At 48.2% G+C, this 13505-nt stretch overlaps 1 protein-coding gene across 7 annotated transcripts in view; it reads left to right on the forward strand.

Moving 5' to 3' along the window:
• LOC142884582 (RNA-binding protein Musashi homolog 2) overlaps positions 1-13505 on the forward strand; it is a 263144-nt gene that overhangs the window by 47130 nt on the left and 202509 nt on the right. The gene's annotated exons all lie outside the window — the stretch shown is intronic.

Consider the following 13505-nt stretch of genomic DNA (forward strand, 5'->3'; position numbering starts at 1 on the left):
GTTTGCACGTCGCGGCCCCGCGGTTCTCGCTCGCCGTTCGCAGCGTCCGCCACTTTCTGCTCGGGCAGGCCAGCGGGAGCTCCGCTTTACCGCAGCAGAAAGGAAAAAAAACAAAAAAAAACAAAAAGAACCTTGCAAGCCGCACAGCAACAGCAAGCGTGAGAGAAGAGCGCACAGTCATGTCCTCGCAACTTTTATCACAACAGTATCTTCCGCTTAACGGTGCCGTTTAACTGAGTAATGCTGAGTGATGATATTTTCACTGTGTGTTTGCACACAGAGTGGAGAGAGAGCAGTGTGTACACGGGATACCCAAGCTGGTTGTTAGTGTGCAGCAATTCCGGGTAGAGCGGAGCGTTTTTTTTTGTTTTTGTTTTTACGATGGGGGGGCGGAGGAAGGAGGGAGGAGGGAGGTGGGGTTGCCATTTTTCATCGCCGTCTCCTCGGTTTAATCCACTCCCTCCCTCTCTTTTCTTAGATGGCACTGGAATTAAAAACCTTGACTGTGCCAAACGCCACGGATGACCTGCCGGATTTGCTTCCCTTGCAGTTCTGCCCGCTAATTTCTCTGCCTTGGCCTCCCTCACGCACCTCAGTAATGAGAAAATGGGCCGTCGTCTTTGTTTACCGAGCCTGTCTGTCTGGTTGCTTTTGAATGGGAACGGGGGTCGGGACAAAAAGGACGGGTTGAGCCCGCGGTGTTTCCGTAGAGATGCGAGGAGCGCAGGGAAACCTGAGCGGCTCGCCGGCCGCGCTAAAGTGTCTGCGATTGATTTCAGGAACGGAGTGAAAGCAGGATGTTAAAATGCAGAAACTGGTTTCTGATTTCCAGACAGAGGCCACGCTGGAGCTTCCTGGTGTCTGCTTCCTTCAGCCCGTCCGCGCTCGCGCAAAATTTATCTGGAGACAATAAACAGCAATTATGACACTGGGTTCAGCGTCTGAAGAGCGGCTGACTTCCCGGGAGGTTTTTCTCTGTTTACGGCGCATTGACGTGCGCAACAAATGGCAGAAGTTTTCACAGCGGATCCAGCGACACCGCAGCAGTTCCAACCGGCCGTTTCCAGAGGCTGACGACCAAATGGCTGACATTAAAAATCTTCAATAATTTTGGAACTTATTTTCTCGTATGAGGATGCCTCATTTTGAATGTGGCTGGTTTATTGAGGAGGAAATTTGCCTGTCAAGATGCTATCGCTTTTCTTTTAATATAAAGAAAATATTCTACTTAATATATCCACAGATGTTTCTCCAGGAAATTGCTATTTTATTTATTTATTATTTATTTTCTTGGTTTATTAAATTTAATAGACTTTGCAAATGAAAAAGCCCCCCCCCCCCGACATTTGATGCTTTCCCTTTTTCCCCCCTTTCTGTTGTGCCCACACTGGAGATGAGCTGTAGATAGCCGTCAAAAATTAGATTTTTTGTGCTCGGAATACTTTAGTGGTTGGCAACATAATTGTGAGGAAGGGGGAAAAGAACCTCAAACTAACGCAAGATAAGAAATGCCATCTTTTGGCACTGAAACTCGCAGCTGCTGAGCCAGCAAATCCGAAAAGTCTGATCTCGAAATTTAATCAACGTGACCTCAAGCCCTGACTTAAAGCTCTGGAAGAAAAAGTTTCATGGCTGAATTTAAGTGCATTGGTGCACAAAGTCAAACATGCACCTAAAAAGAACATCAAAGCATTTTTATGAAATATTAAAGGTTTTTTAAAAAGAAATACACAAATTGAACGCTCTGAATTTGGCATTGATGTTTTTTTCCTCCCTCATTTGCCATTTTCACAGCTTGTTAATTAGCCGCAGGCTTCATTTCATCCTCCCGTCATCAACGTGGAAGAGTGATGGGCTGCTGATGCTCAAGGCCGAAATGCTCGCCGGCTGGTTTGTGGGAAAATCCATTTACAGCGCTCTTAGTTTGATAAAAAATATTGATAACTTGGTGCAAGAGCATCAATAACATTAGGCGGGAGGAAATGTTGTGATATTCTAATACGTCGCCGCATCGATCCCCGCCCCCCACGCCCCCGTTCAAAGAATCCCTTTTAGCGCCCTAATTTGAAGGTGGAATTAGGAATCAAATGAATGATGCTTTAAAGGGCCATTTTACTGATTTTCCCATCACATTACTATTATTTAAACCTGACGCGACAACAGAAACCCTTGTTGGCTGAAGAGCATCGTGGCCGACCGACTCTGTTGTCTCATTGGCTGTGGCTGTAGTCAAGTCACCAAGCGCCAAGCGGATAAAGAACTTTTCATTTCTTCTTTCTGTAACGACTATTAAAGACGCCGTTTCATCTAATCCCCCCCCCCCGCCGCCCCCCTCACGTGTTGACATTTAATACGAGCGAGTTTTATGCAACAAGTCACACGCAGCTGCACGTTTTAAAGGCATTCCTGCGGAAAAGGCTGCGCGCTTTAAAAAAAAAAAAAAAAGATGGGTGCAGAGGGCCGCACGGTAATGAGTGCTCGGGTGACATCCCGGCATTAGTGAGTGGATGTAAATTGCTTTTTTATTGTATTATCTGCAGTGTCCTGTTTTTATCACACGTGGTGGGCAGAATTCCCCTGAAGGGATAATAAAACTGCCTTGTACTGGCTCACAAGCCCACCACCACCCCTCTCCACCTCTCCACCTCGCCACCTCTCCAACACCCCCCCCACTATCCTCCCACTTTTTCCTTATTAGCCAGGATGGATGTTCCACCGTGTTCAGCCTCATGTCTCCGGACATGAGCGCGCCTCCGTTTGTTTGCCGGGTTGCTTTTATTTAAAAGAATAAAGAAAAAAAAAGAGAAAAGTTTAAATGTGATCAGTTCAAGCAGCGTGACTCAATTAACTGCCCCCCTCCCCCAACCACCCCCCATCGGCATCTATCAAATTTGAGAGGCAGTGGGGTGGCGTCCAGGTGATGTCACGTGATGATGATGATGATGATGACGACGACGATGATGATGCTCAGCTGCCCAGCGACGCCCCCTGGAGGAGGGTCCCTCACGGCTGGGTTCTCCCGCCGCCATCATGTCATTTCATAATGACGAGGACAACAGCGCCGGGCGAGCAATCAGCGTCGTGACCCGGCACTCCAGAAAAATCATCCAAGACGTTGAGCCCTGCGGCCTGAATGTCTCGCTCTCTCGCTCTCTCGCTCTCTCTCTCGCTCTCTTGCTCTCTCTCTCTCTCTCCCTCTTATCCAACCGCTCTCTACCTGCCGCTTCAGTCTGCTCTTTTCTTCTCAGCTCTTTCTCTCTTTTTCTGTGTCATCACTTGATCCATTTACATGACAGATTCTTCCATGGCGGTCTGCGCGCCGGCCCAACGCCACCTGTTATTTGAACCCGGCGGTCTCGAGTTCCCGCTCTGCCCTTCTCCCCGCCGCTCGCCGCTGACCCCGGGCCGTTGCAGGGAGACGCACGCACTTGACTCTCCCTTCTTTTCTTTATTTTTTTTCCAAAGCGTCGGTTCATACGCCATCAGACCCCCCCCGGTGGCTGGTTGGGTTAAAGCATCTCTCTTGTCTGGTCATTATCACTAGCAAAAAAATCTAGAAATAAGAAAAATGCATATTTTGATTGATATCAGTGTTGTTCCCTAGTGTCAGGTAAGGATTGATGAAGATTCCCACACGGCAAACATATAATTTTTTTTATCCGCGATTATCTCTCTGACTGTCTATCTCCCTCCCTCTTTTTCTGTACTGCTGCGAACCTTGAAATTCACGCTGCACGCTCGGGTCGGGAAAGCACTTACAGGTCACTAACGAGCGCTTTTTCCACGACGCCAGGCTGACGCTTCGTGAAAATGTCATCCTCTCCGTTTTGCACATTTATGGTGAAAGTGCGCACGTTGGCTGCGCATGGCGAGTGCTGGGAGACTGCGCCGTGTGTGCGCCTGTAGTTTGCAACCCCTCATCTCGCTCCGGCAGTGAAGAATGCCAAAAATAGCGACCGGGGTGGGAGGGCTGCTCTATAAAAAGCATCAAAGAGAGCGAGGAGAGGGGTCGGGGGGGGGGGGGATGGATGGCATGACGGTTGCATGTCCTCAGGCCAGCGAGCACTAAAGGGCAAGTGGGCAGTTGTCTTGGAAAGTACTGGTTCCTTCTTCCAGCCTTCCGACTGGCCGGCATAATAAAGCAGGTCGCTCATGGAGGGAGAAACCTTTCAATCAGAGGTTGATGCAACCTCAAAGGAAAAAATAAAACACGCAGGATTACAACAGTATTCCCTTTCAGCAACAGCACGTGGAGCTGTCAGACATTATGGCTTTAAATAAGTCTAAAAAAAAAACTAAAACAAGATGAAATCTCCCCTGAGCACGTTGGACGCTGACCTCCGCCGTGCCGGAGCTTCACAGCCGAGGCCTCCGAGTGCGGCTGCCGGTTGCAAATGGGCTGCAGCTGTGCAGCAGGTTCACGTGCCGTGGGATTTCCTGGCCCCTGGAGCCGGCACTCGCAATACCAGGAAATCCTCTCTCGGTCGTCGTCGTTCGTTCGATATGAAAATTTTATCACAGTTCAAGAATTTTGTCTGCGTTTTGAATTTTTCGTAGCAGCTTCATGGGAGCGATGGTTCTGCAGCGGCACGAGGTGCTGTGTGTTCCAGGCCCAGTTACTGTGAAGACAAAACCTCATGGTCGGATTGACTCGACACTCAGCCCGGGGTATGATGATTAATTATTGTCTTAACAAGAAAACAGACAAATATCCTTTATTTGTCTTTGGAAAAAAGCGCCATGCATAATTGGTCGTTATTAAACAACTGAACTTTAAATGTTGCTCCATGAAAAGGTGGCCCCGTGTGTGTTGATAAAGGTGATGGCAAGCTATCAACAGTTGCCAGTACAGTTGCTAGCTCGCTTTGCTTTACTTCAAACAAATAGAATTATATTTTTATCCAGAAAGAGCAGCTGGTTAAAAGACTTTCGACTCTCAGTTTAACTTGCAAAAATGTCGACGGGCACCTTTTTTGGACATTTTTTGTTACGGTGGCCAAGAAAGGGAATAGCAGCGAGAATTCACCTTTAAAGGGGAAACCACTTAAGAGATTAATGGGCTAATTAACTAAGCATGCAGCGGTTTTCCACGGCAGGCGCTGCTCAAGGTGAGTGTCTACAGATAGGCCGCGTGTCTCCCTTTTCAAGAACCGTGTGACTGACTGATCTGAAGCGCTGATGTGAAGTTGTGTTTTTTTGATCGTCCGTCGTCTGGGTCACTGATGTATCCCAGAACTTCTTTCTTTGATTTAACCCTTTCATTTCTTCGCAAAACGGTGTGATTTCAAAGCGGCTGTGCAGCTGTGGAAAAGATTCTGCAGAGCGATTTCAACCCGTTCTGCGTTTAAGCCAGATGTTGCTTCCTCCTTCAGTTTAGCATCGTAACCCCCCCCCCCCCCGACCGTCTGACGGACCGCCAGGGTGTCGGTCGTCTCCGATGCTCCTTTGAACATCCACGTGGCAGGCGGGCGAAGCGTTAACGAGCGGTACGGGATTGTCGCACAGGCGGCGTCTCTTTCGATGGGCTTGATTGCGTCCCCCCCCCCCCCCCACCACCAACACCACCACCATTCCCAGAAAGTTACGACAAGGTTTCTCCTCCCAAGGAAAACCTATGAGGGAACGCATCCAGCCGGCTGATGATGACAAATGGCCGGCGGACGGCAGGCTATTGGCTCGGGACGAGCGCGAACTGGCGCGGCGGCGGCGGAGACACTAGCCGTGTCCCTTTGCCCGCTAGGTGAGCTGTGTTAATGTAATGGCTGCATCTCCCCGGGGGGTTGATGAATCCGTGCCCTACATGTATTTCCAGAAGAGTGAGTACCGGAGCGGACGCTCGGCCGGCCTGCTCACCCCCCCCCACCCCCCCACCCCTCCAGCCCCCTCCCCCGGCTCCGTCCGCCACCCTCCCCCTGTAATCTCAGAGCTTCAAAGCTCCTTATTGTCCTTCCCCACATAAACTCAAAGTCACTTATTTTTCATGAGTCATCCCACCCTGGCTCTTGATAGAATTCCTTGCCGTATGTTATCTTTTCCCTCTTCCACCGCTTCCCTCTGTTTATTTACACACCACTGGGGCTGCTGTTTTCTGAAGTGTTCCCAATGATAATGACTGCTGCGAGATAAGGGTTATTTTTAGGACAATGTGTTTGCATTTTAGAGAGCACTAGGGGAAGCGTATTTTTGTGTGTATGTGTGTGTGTGTGTGTGTGTGTGTGTGTGTGTGTGTGTGTGTGTGTGTGTGTGTGTGTGTGTGTGTGTGTGTGTGTGCGTGCGTGTGTGTGAGCTGCCGTTGAGTCACTCCACACTCGAACTGATCACCGTTCAATTCTGACACGCTGTTTAACGATGCGCCGCTACGGGACAGCCACCGTTCCGGGGCGCGGGGGCTTTAAGATGATTTTTTGATGACCATAAATATTGATTCGGAGCTTTCAACTTCCACGGCGGCATCAAGGGCAGAGGAGAGGCGAAAGCAGCCCGCCTCCCAACCCACCCCCCACACCCTTCCCGTCAAATACATATTTGCACAAGAGCTACTTTCTTATCTGCAGGCCTCAGTCTTTCAAGTTCTGTTCGACTTCATTTGTAAAGCAGATGTATTTTCGTCCGTCTGGTTCCCGGGGAAGAAGCGAAGGGGGGAGAGAGAGTGAGAGAGAGAAAAAATAGGAAGCAGGCAGTAATTACAACTCATTTAAAGCCCCCTGAAAGACACACACTTGATAGGTGATTCCTAAAGCTGTTAAGTCTTTTCTTTAGAGCTACAAACAGAGTGGCTGCTGAGGGAATAACACAAGGGCCCACCATGTTGTAGTCATCACCGGCACAGCTTAATCGTGCCAACTCAAGCGGCCTATTCTAGGACACAATAGAATGGGGAAAGTGCAAAAGTGGAATGTGTTAATTGAGTGTGTGGGCTGCGTGTTTTTAATGGCCCTGTTAATTGTTCTTTAAGGAACGGGTCCTTGATTGCTGCACCCCGCTGCGGCTACCCAGTAGTTTGAGCTGCTCGGGGCTCGGCTGGCCACGGCTGCTGAAGAAGGGTCCTAAGTGCTCTCGCCCAGAGCTGCTGTCGGGCTTTTCACCTTGATGGACGAAGTCATAAACACTCCATCATGACGCCCTCCCCGCCTTCTGAGTGGGCTCGCGTGTAGAAATTCATCGAGAGACTGAACGCTCATTTTGCATCAAAGAGAAAGCTAAATGGTCTGCATATTTGAAATGATAAAAGGAGCAGACTGCGGGTGTTTACTTTTGATGAAGACAAACACCGTGTCCAAGCATGCCCGGCAGTCCCCGCCAAGGCCCCGCCCTGTCCTCACCGAGGCGCCGCTCACTCATTTTATTTGATCCAGGCGCACCAGGTGACCTGCAGTAGCCTCGGACGCCATGTCGAGGTCAGCAGGGACGCAACTAGGCTGGTGGAAATTTTTTACTTTCTTTTTTTCAATGTTCAGGTACTCTGCCCATGATTGGGCGGCTATACCTTTTTATGCTGCCATTTGCGATCTGGACTGCAAAGTTCATTGTAAGGAAAAAATGTGCTTTCTACTGTGCATGTGACAATAAACAGACTTGGATGGGTGGGTGGATGGATGGATGGATGGGTGGATGGATGAATGGATGGATGGATGATGGATGGATGATGGATGGATGGATGGGTGGATGATGGGTGGATGATGGATGGATGATGGATGGATGATGGATGGATGATAGATGGATGGATGGGTGGATGATGGATGGATGATAGATGGATGGATGGGTGGATGATGGATGGATGATGGATGGATGATAGATGGATGGATGGATGATAGATGGATGGATGATGGGTGGGTGAATGATGGATGGATGAATGATGGATGGATGGATGGATGAATCGATGGATGGATGATGGATGGTTGGAATGATGATGGATGAATGATGGATGGGTGGATGATGGATGGATGGATGATGGATGGATGGATGATACATGGATAATGGATGGATGATGGATGGGTGGTTAATGGGTGGATGGAATGATGATGGATGGATGATGGATGGGTTGATGATGGATGGATGGACGGATGGATGGATGGATGATGGATGGATGGATGGATGGATGTGTGGACGGATGGATGGATGGATGGATGGATGTGTGGACGGAAGGATGGATGGATGGATGGATGATGGATTGGTGGATGGATGTTCTCCACCATTGAAAACCTTCAGACCAATTCCGTCAACACAACATAAACCAGTTAGAAATAAATACTGACCTAAATGTTGCGCACAACACAGATCTTTTGTGGAAAATTACAGAGTTTGAGTGACTCAATCACTGAGTGAATTCTCAGCGCATCGTGACTCAATCACTGAGTGAATTCTCAGCGCATCGTGACTTATCACTGTCGGGGTGAAACGGGGTTTTCCTCACACTCTGTTTGGTACAAGGTGTCCTGCTCGACGAACAAGTTGTTTTCTCCTTATTTAACAACCAGTTACAATAACCTCTGCAGCGCAAGAACAGGCGGTAACCGGGCAGCTGCGGTAACTTGAGAATGTGGTGGCAGTTCAGGAAGGTGCAATGCTCTGCGTGTTTGAAAGAAATTTCACTTCCGACTTTCCAACTTCACATTTTTTTAATGTGCCTGTACATTTTAACTGGAGAGTTGCTTCTTTACCATTGTATTTATTGATTGTTTTTTTTTTTTTCTAGTGCATAGTGCAATTCCTCATCCAGCAAGGGTAAATAATGCAATTGCAAGGATCTTTCAGAGTTGACCTTTTGCATTGCTTACAGAAACAGAGGGCATCACATCCTGATCCTGCACTCTACATCACCATCAATTCAAATCTGGGTGCCCTGGAGTCCAAAGTCCGGACCAAATGGATTGTCCTCTGCTGCTATTTACAGACTGCATTGTTTATTTGCCAGAAATCATTCCTGCGGGCGGGGCCGCTCTGTTGAATTGAGGGAAACCGATTGATCTGTGACTCTGTAGCCAGAGCGTCTGTGCTAAAGTTAACTATCTGCCACTTTATCTGACACCTGGTGGTTAAATGTCACAATTTACACCTCCTTATCTTAAAAGGAATGTCTGTTTATTTAATTTTTTTTCCTGATAGGCATTGGTCATCTTTCTCATACTCCCCCACCCCACTAGCATCTGAGTCAGAGTCTCAGTGGGGATGTGGAGAAACAAAATGCTTGGGGGAAGAAAAAAAAATTGGGCGTTGATAAAAGCGTTATTTTTATGAAAGAGAGCATTAAAGTACAGTGTGTGTTTAGGTCCAGCTAACAATGTTGGAGTAGAAGTCTCCTCTGGCTAATGTCCTTGTGAACCTTGCACCACAAATGGCCCGGCCATGGAAAAAGAGTTATATATAGCAAGTGTGGGTGATGCTGGCAGCTCCGGTGCCAGCGAGAGTTGCATTTGTGTCTTAAAGCCACCTCGCCACCTGTAAATGATTAACTCCCAAAGACCCGGCGCTGCACTGGAGGAAAACACGGGGGTGTGCTTGTCGTCGGTGTTGCCTCCGCTCCGCCGCTCCATTTGTTTCCGAGCTAGCCGCCGCTAGCTCATCGGAGGGCGCTCTTCCCGCCGCACGAGGCCCTTTTTGTCAGGAGACCTAATTACACTTTGCGAGACTCATCATCTTAGATTAATGAATCTTTTTTGGCCGCCGCGGCCGGCCCGCGCGCTGTATGTTGCCAGGGAGTTCAACGTTTCCTTTGACCCTTTTCTGTAGTTACAGGCTAATAGAGCTATAAGCTATCATTGCTAAAGCACGCCGGGTACCCCCATCATTCATCACAGACCAGTGGACAGACTCCTTAACAACCTCGGACTCAGCTGGACCCTGCGGGATTGGTTGTACTTTAGGAGCCCCATTGTCGAGCACTTAATACGGCCTCGTTATCTATTCGCAACATTCCGGGGGCCTGGTGAACAAAGAGATTTAGGCGCTAAGTGTGCCGAGTTGCACGGCCACTTTGGGTTTAAATGACCCGTTTTTATCCTCCCACACCCCCCACCCCCGCCTCCTACTTTGGACAACAGCTATCTGTTGTGGAAGCGCTCGTTCTATAAATAACCCAGGCGTAGTCAAGAGGGCTTAACCACTGTCTTTCCCCACCGAAGGGGAAAAGAAGCTCTATATAAGGCCGGAAGAGGGAGAAAGGCCGGCCTGCGGGGAGGCAGCTGAGTGCTTGTCCAGGTGAAGCCGAGGTTGTCTCCGCCATTTCAGCCACATGGCATTACTGAAACTCTTTGTAAAGTCCTCTCTGTTGTCATTCGATCTCATCTACCCTAAGTGCTGATTGATTTAATTTCTTCTCCAAAGGCTGTTGCCATGACATCTCAAGGCAACCTTTCCCTAGAAGGGCACCATAACCTTATTAATAACCTTATTTCCACTAAAGGAAACGGCTAGCTGCCCCTCGGCCACTGGCGTGAAATAAATTTTGTTTTTTGTTTTTTTGCCGCCACCGCCGCTGCTACCCTGCCCCCCCCCGGCCCCCTCCCCACCCCCACACCTGGCCACCCACGGTAGTGATTTTGGTACGTGTGTATGCGTCTGCTTGTGTGTGTTTTGCTGACAAAAAAAAAGGCAGACAGAGAAAAAAGAGGGGTAGATAGAGGTGGTCAGATAAAAGAGATGGGTCCTCTAGGCTCTGTGTGAGATGGTCAGATAACACATGACACTGCTCTTTGAGGGAGAGTGCAAAAGAGGGAGGGAAAACAAAGGAGGAGACATGAATGCCGGCCCAGCACTTTGTTAATACAATGATAACACTTTATGTGTTGAGCGGCGGCCAAAATGATCAGAACACCTGACAGATCTGAAGACGCTGAACACTATTTTTTTTTTTTTTTATTTTTTTAATTCCAAACATATTAGGAGGAGGAAGGAGTCTGACTGTTTTTATCTGCTGTTGCACCATCGATTCAGCCACCATCACACAAATCATTTGGCCCTTTGTAATAGGGTGACACTGACAGTGAAATAGGCCTAGACCTAAATAGCCCTCTTGTTTTAGTAATAATGTTCTAATACCGACTATGTTTAATTACTGCGCTGGATGTTATTCAGCCAGTTTTTTTTTTTTGGCGCACTGCCCTCTGCTGCCTGTTAAAAGGCCCCAAACAGGCTGTAACGCCTGAGGCCCTGGGATACTCTGGGACAGTCGCAATAGCACCGCTGTAGATGTAGGGAACAGGAGGTTTATATTTACACAGGGTTGTAGTGGGTGCTGGCAATGAGACATAAACGCGCGTCATTTGATTGCAGATGTGAGTCAGTTCACCGTTGCTCTCTTTGTCTGAGGAGCTCTTCAATATGTAGGAATTATTATGATCTGCAGGACAAAGAAAACTCTCCACAATAACTCTGCAGCCCGTTCTGCATGTGCTTTGGCTGCAGGGTTTGAGTTTCAGCGTCACATTTTAGATTTACAGTATGAAGAACATTGGACAATATATTTTCATAGATTAACCCTGAAGTCACCTTGTATGGCAGCCAGCAGCATTGCTGAGAATTAAATTTCTGAAATCCTGCTCGTCCGTCTTGCCGACCGTATTCTAATCAGGAGTGATTTAACTTGGTCATGTACTCCCCAGTCGGCTTCCTTTTTAGCAGCGATGGAACCAGGAAGCGACTGAGAGGAGAAGTCGTTGTACGGGAAGCAAGTGGGAGCCTCACGTGCTAAATAAAGAAGCGGAGAAGCAACCGGAGTGCATTTACAACTTGAACAAAGAACAGCCAAGGTATTTCTTGGTGGATAGCATGGTACCGCTTTAGTCTGCTTCACTTCACAGGCCAAACTATAAAGGTTCGACTGCGTAGCACGACCCGGTCAGCTAGAGTGCAAGGACGAGTGGCCGTCGGGGTCCCTCGAAACCGCTAACCCGGCTGTAAACAATCCTGCTGGTCCTCTTGAGTGCGATGGACAGTTCAGTCAGCCTCTAAATTTGAACATCTTCCTATCGGCTCGCTCTCTCTCTCTCCCTCTCTGGGATAGATATGTGAGATAAATCCAAAGGGCTCGGGAACACATTCCATCTGACATGGCTGGTTAGCCTAAAAAACAGAGCTTCTATTGATTGCAACAGACTTCCTCCAAACACCGTCTCAAGCGGTATTAAGATCGAGTTTGATCAAGCCGAACGCCGTCCGTCCTGCTCTGAGCGTTTAATCGTCTTTTCTTCTTTTTTTCCCCCTTCTCTTACGACTGTATCGGAAAAAAAAAAAAAGCAGGGAAGGGAGAGAGCGAGCTGCGAGATAAACGCTGTAGGCTTCGCTACGCGTGCCGCAACATGCAAATCAGCCACAAAACAGTCATTGAAATTCCAAATTGTCGGCAGGTTGTTTCCATGCTCCTCCAACCATTCAGTGATTGACTGTTCGCCGCAGATAAGAGCGTCGCCGTCCCAAAATGGGCCACTCTAATCATGTTGTTAATACCTTGCTATAAGGCATAATTGGTCAGTCAGAAGGGGCTTTTAAAATTCACGGTGGTGCGCCGCCCCCTCCGAGGGGACGGGTGCATCGCAGGCCCTCCGCGCATCCTCCAAGAGTCGCACTAACCTTGCACTTCCAAGTATTTTGTATCCCTTTAATGCTAAAGGAGGCAGAAATGCAAAACAAGTGTGGGTAGAAAAGTGCCGACTGCGGGGAAAAAATAGGTTGAAGCTTCGGGGGAGGCCACGCGGCTGAGAGCTCTCTGACATGATGATGCTATTTATTAAGAGTTATTTATGCAAGACTGAAGAGGTGATGGATAACAAGAGCAACTGCCAAGGCCCTCCTTTGTTTTCAGGGTTAGGAAGTGGTTCCATTGAAGTTTCCAAATACGTGAGGGAAAAAACTCGCACCTGTGCCGCACATTGCGTGCGTGCGCGTGTGCGTGCGCTCGCCGCCGCTCCGGCGGCTCTGCTGCGAGCGCACAGCATTTGCTCGGCACTTTGGTACACGTGTTTGTTTGGATGTTTGCACCAAAGGAGAGCGAAGACCGACAGGGTCCCGGGGGAAGGCCTGAAATCTTTGACCTGAATACATATTTTCACGTATTAGTGCTGAGTGAGGGAGCCCCAGTGACACGTGGCAAAGCTTGTTTTCCTGCTCATTTAAAGGTAATCGACACTTTCCGCAACAAAGTTAGAAATCAGGCCAGCGAGATGCCAAAAAAAGGCTTTTTTTAATTCCAGCTGTGACGATGTGTAAGGACCACCAGTGGAACTGAGGTGAAATAGCATCAAGTAATTTGTATTCGCATTATGAGCAGGTCCATGGAACGTTGTGGCCTGATCGATTCACCACATATGTACAGCAGCCCTAGACATTGACACCCACAGGGTTTTATCTCTCTGTATATCTTTTATTTTATTGAGCAACACATTGGAACTTTTATTTCTTTTAGTGCTTCCAGTTTTTTTATTTAATTTTTTTTTTTGGTGTGTAAGTTTTGGCTTTCAGTCCAGCACTGTCTGTCCACTTTAACAAAGTTGGTGTAATACTATTATAAC

This window comes from Nelusetta ayraudi, unplaced genomic scaffold (assembly GCF_046127955.1).
Source record: "Nelusetta ayraudi isolate G7.1 ecotype Tasmania unplaced genomic scaffold, CSIRO-AGI_Nayr_v1 ptg000011l, whole genome shotgun sequence".
Classification (NCBI taxonomy): Eukaryota; Metazoa; Chordata; class Actinopteri; order Tetraodontiformes; family Monacanthidae; genus Nelusetta; species Nelusetta ayraudi.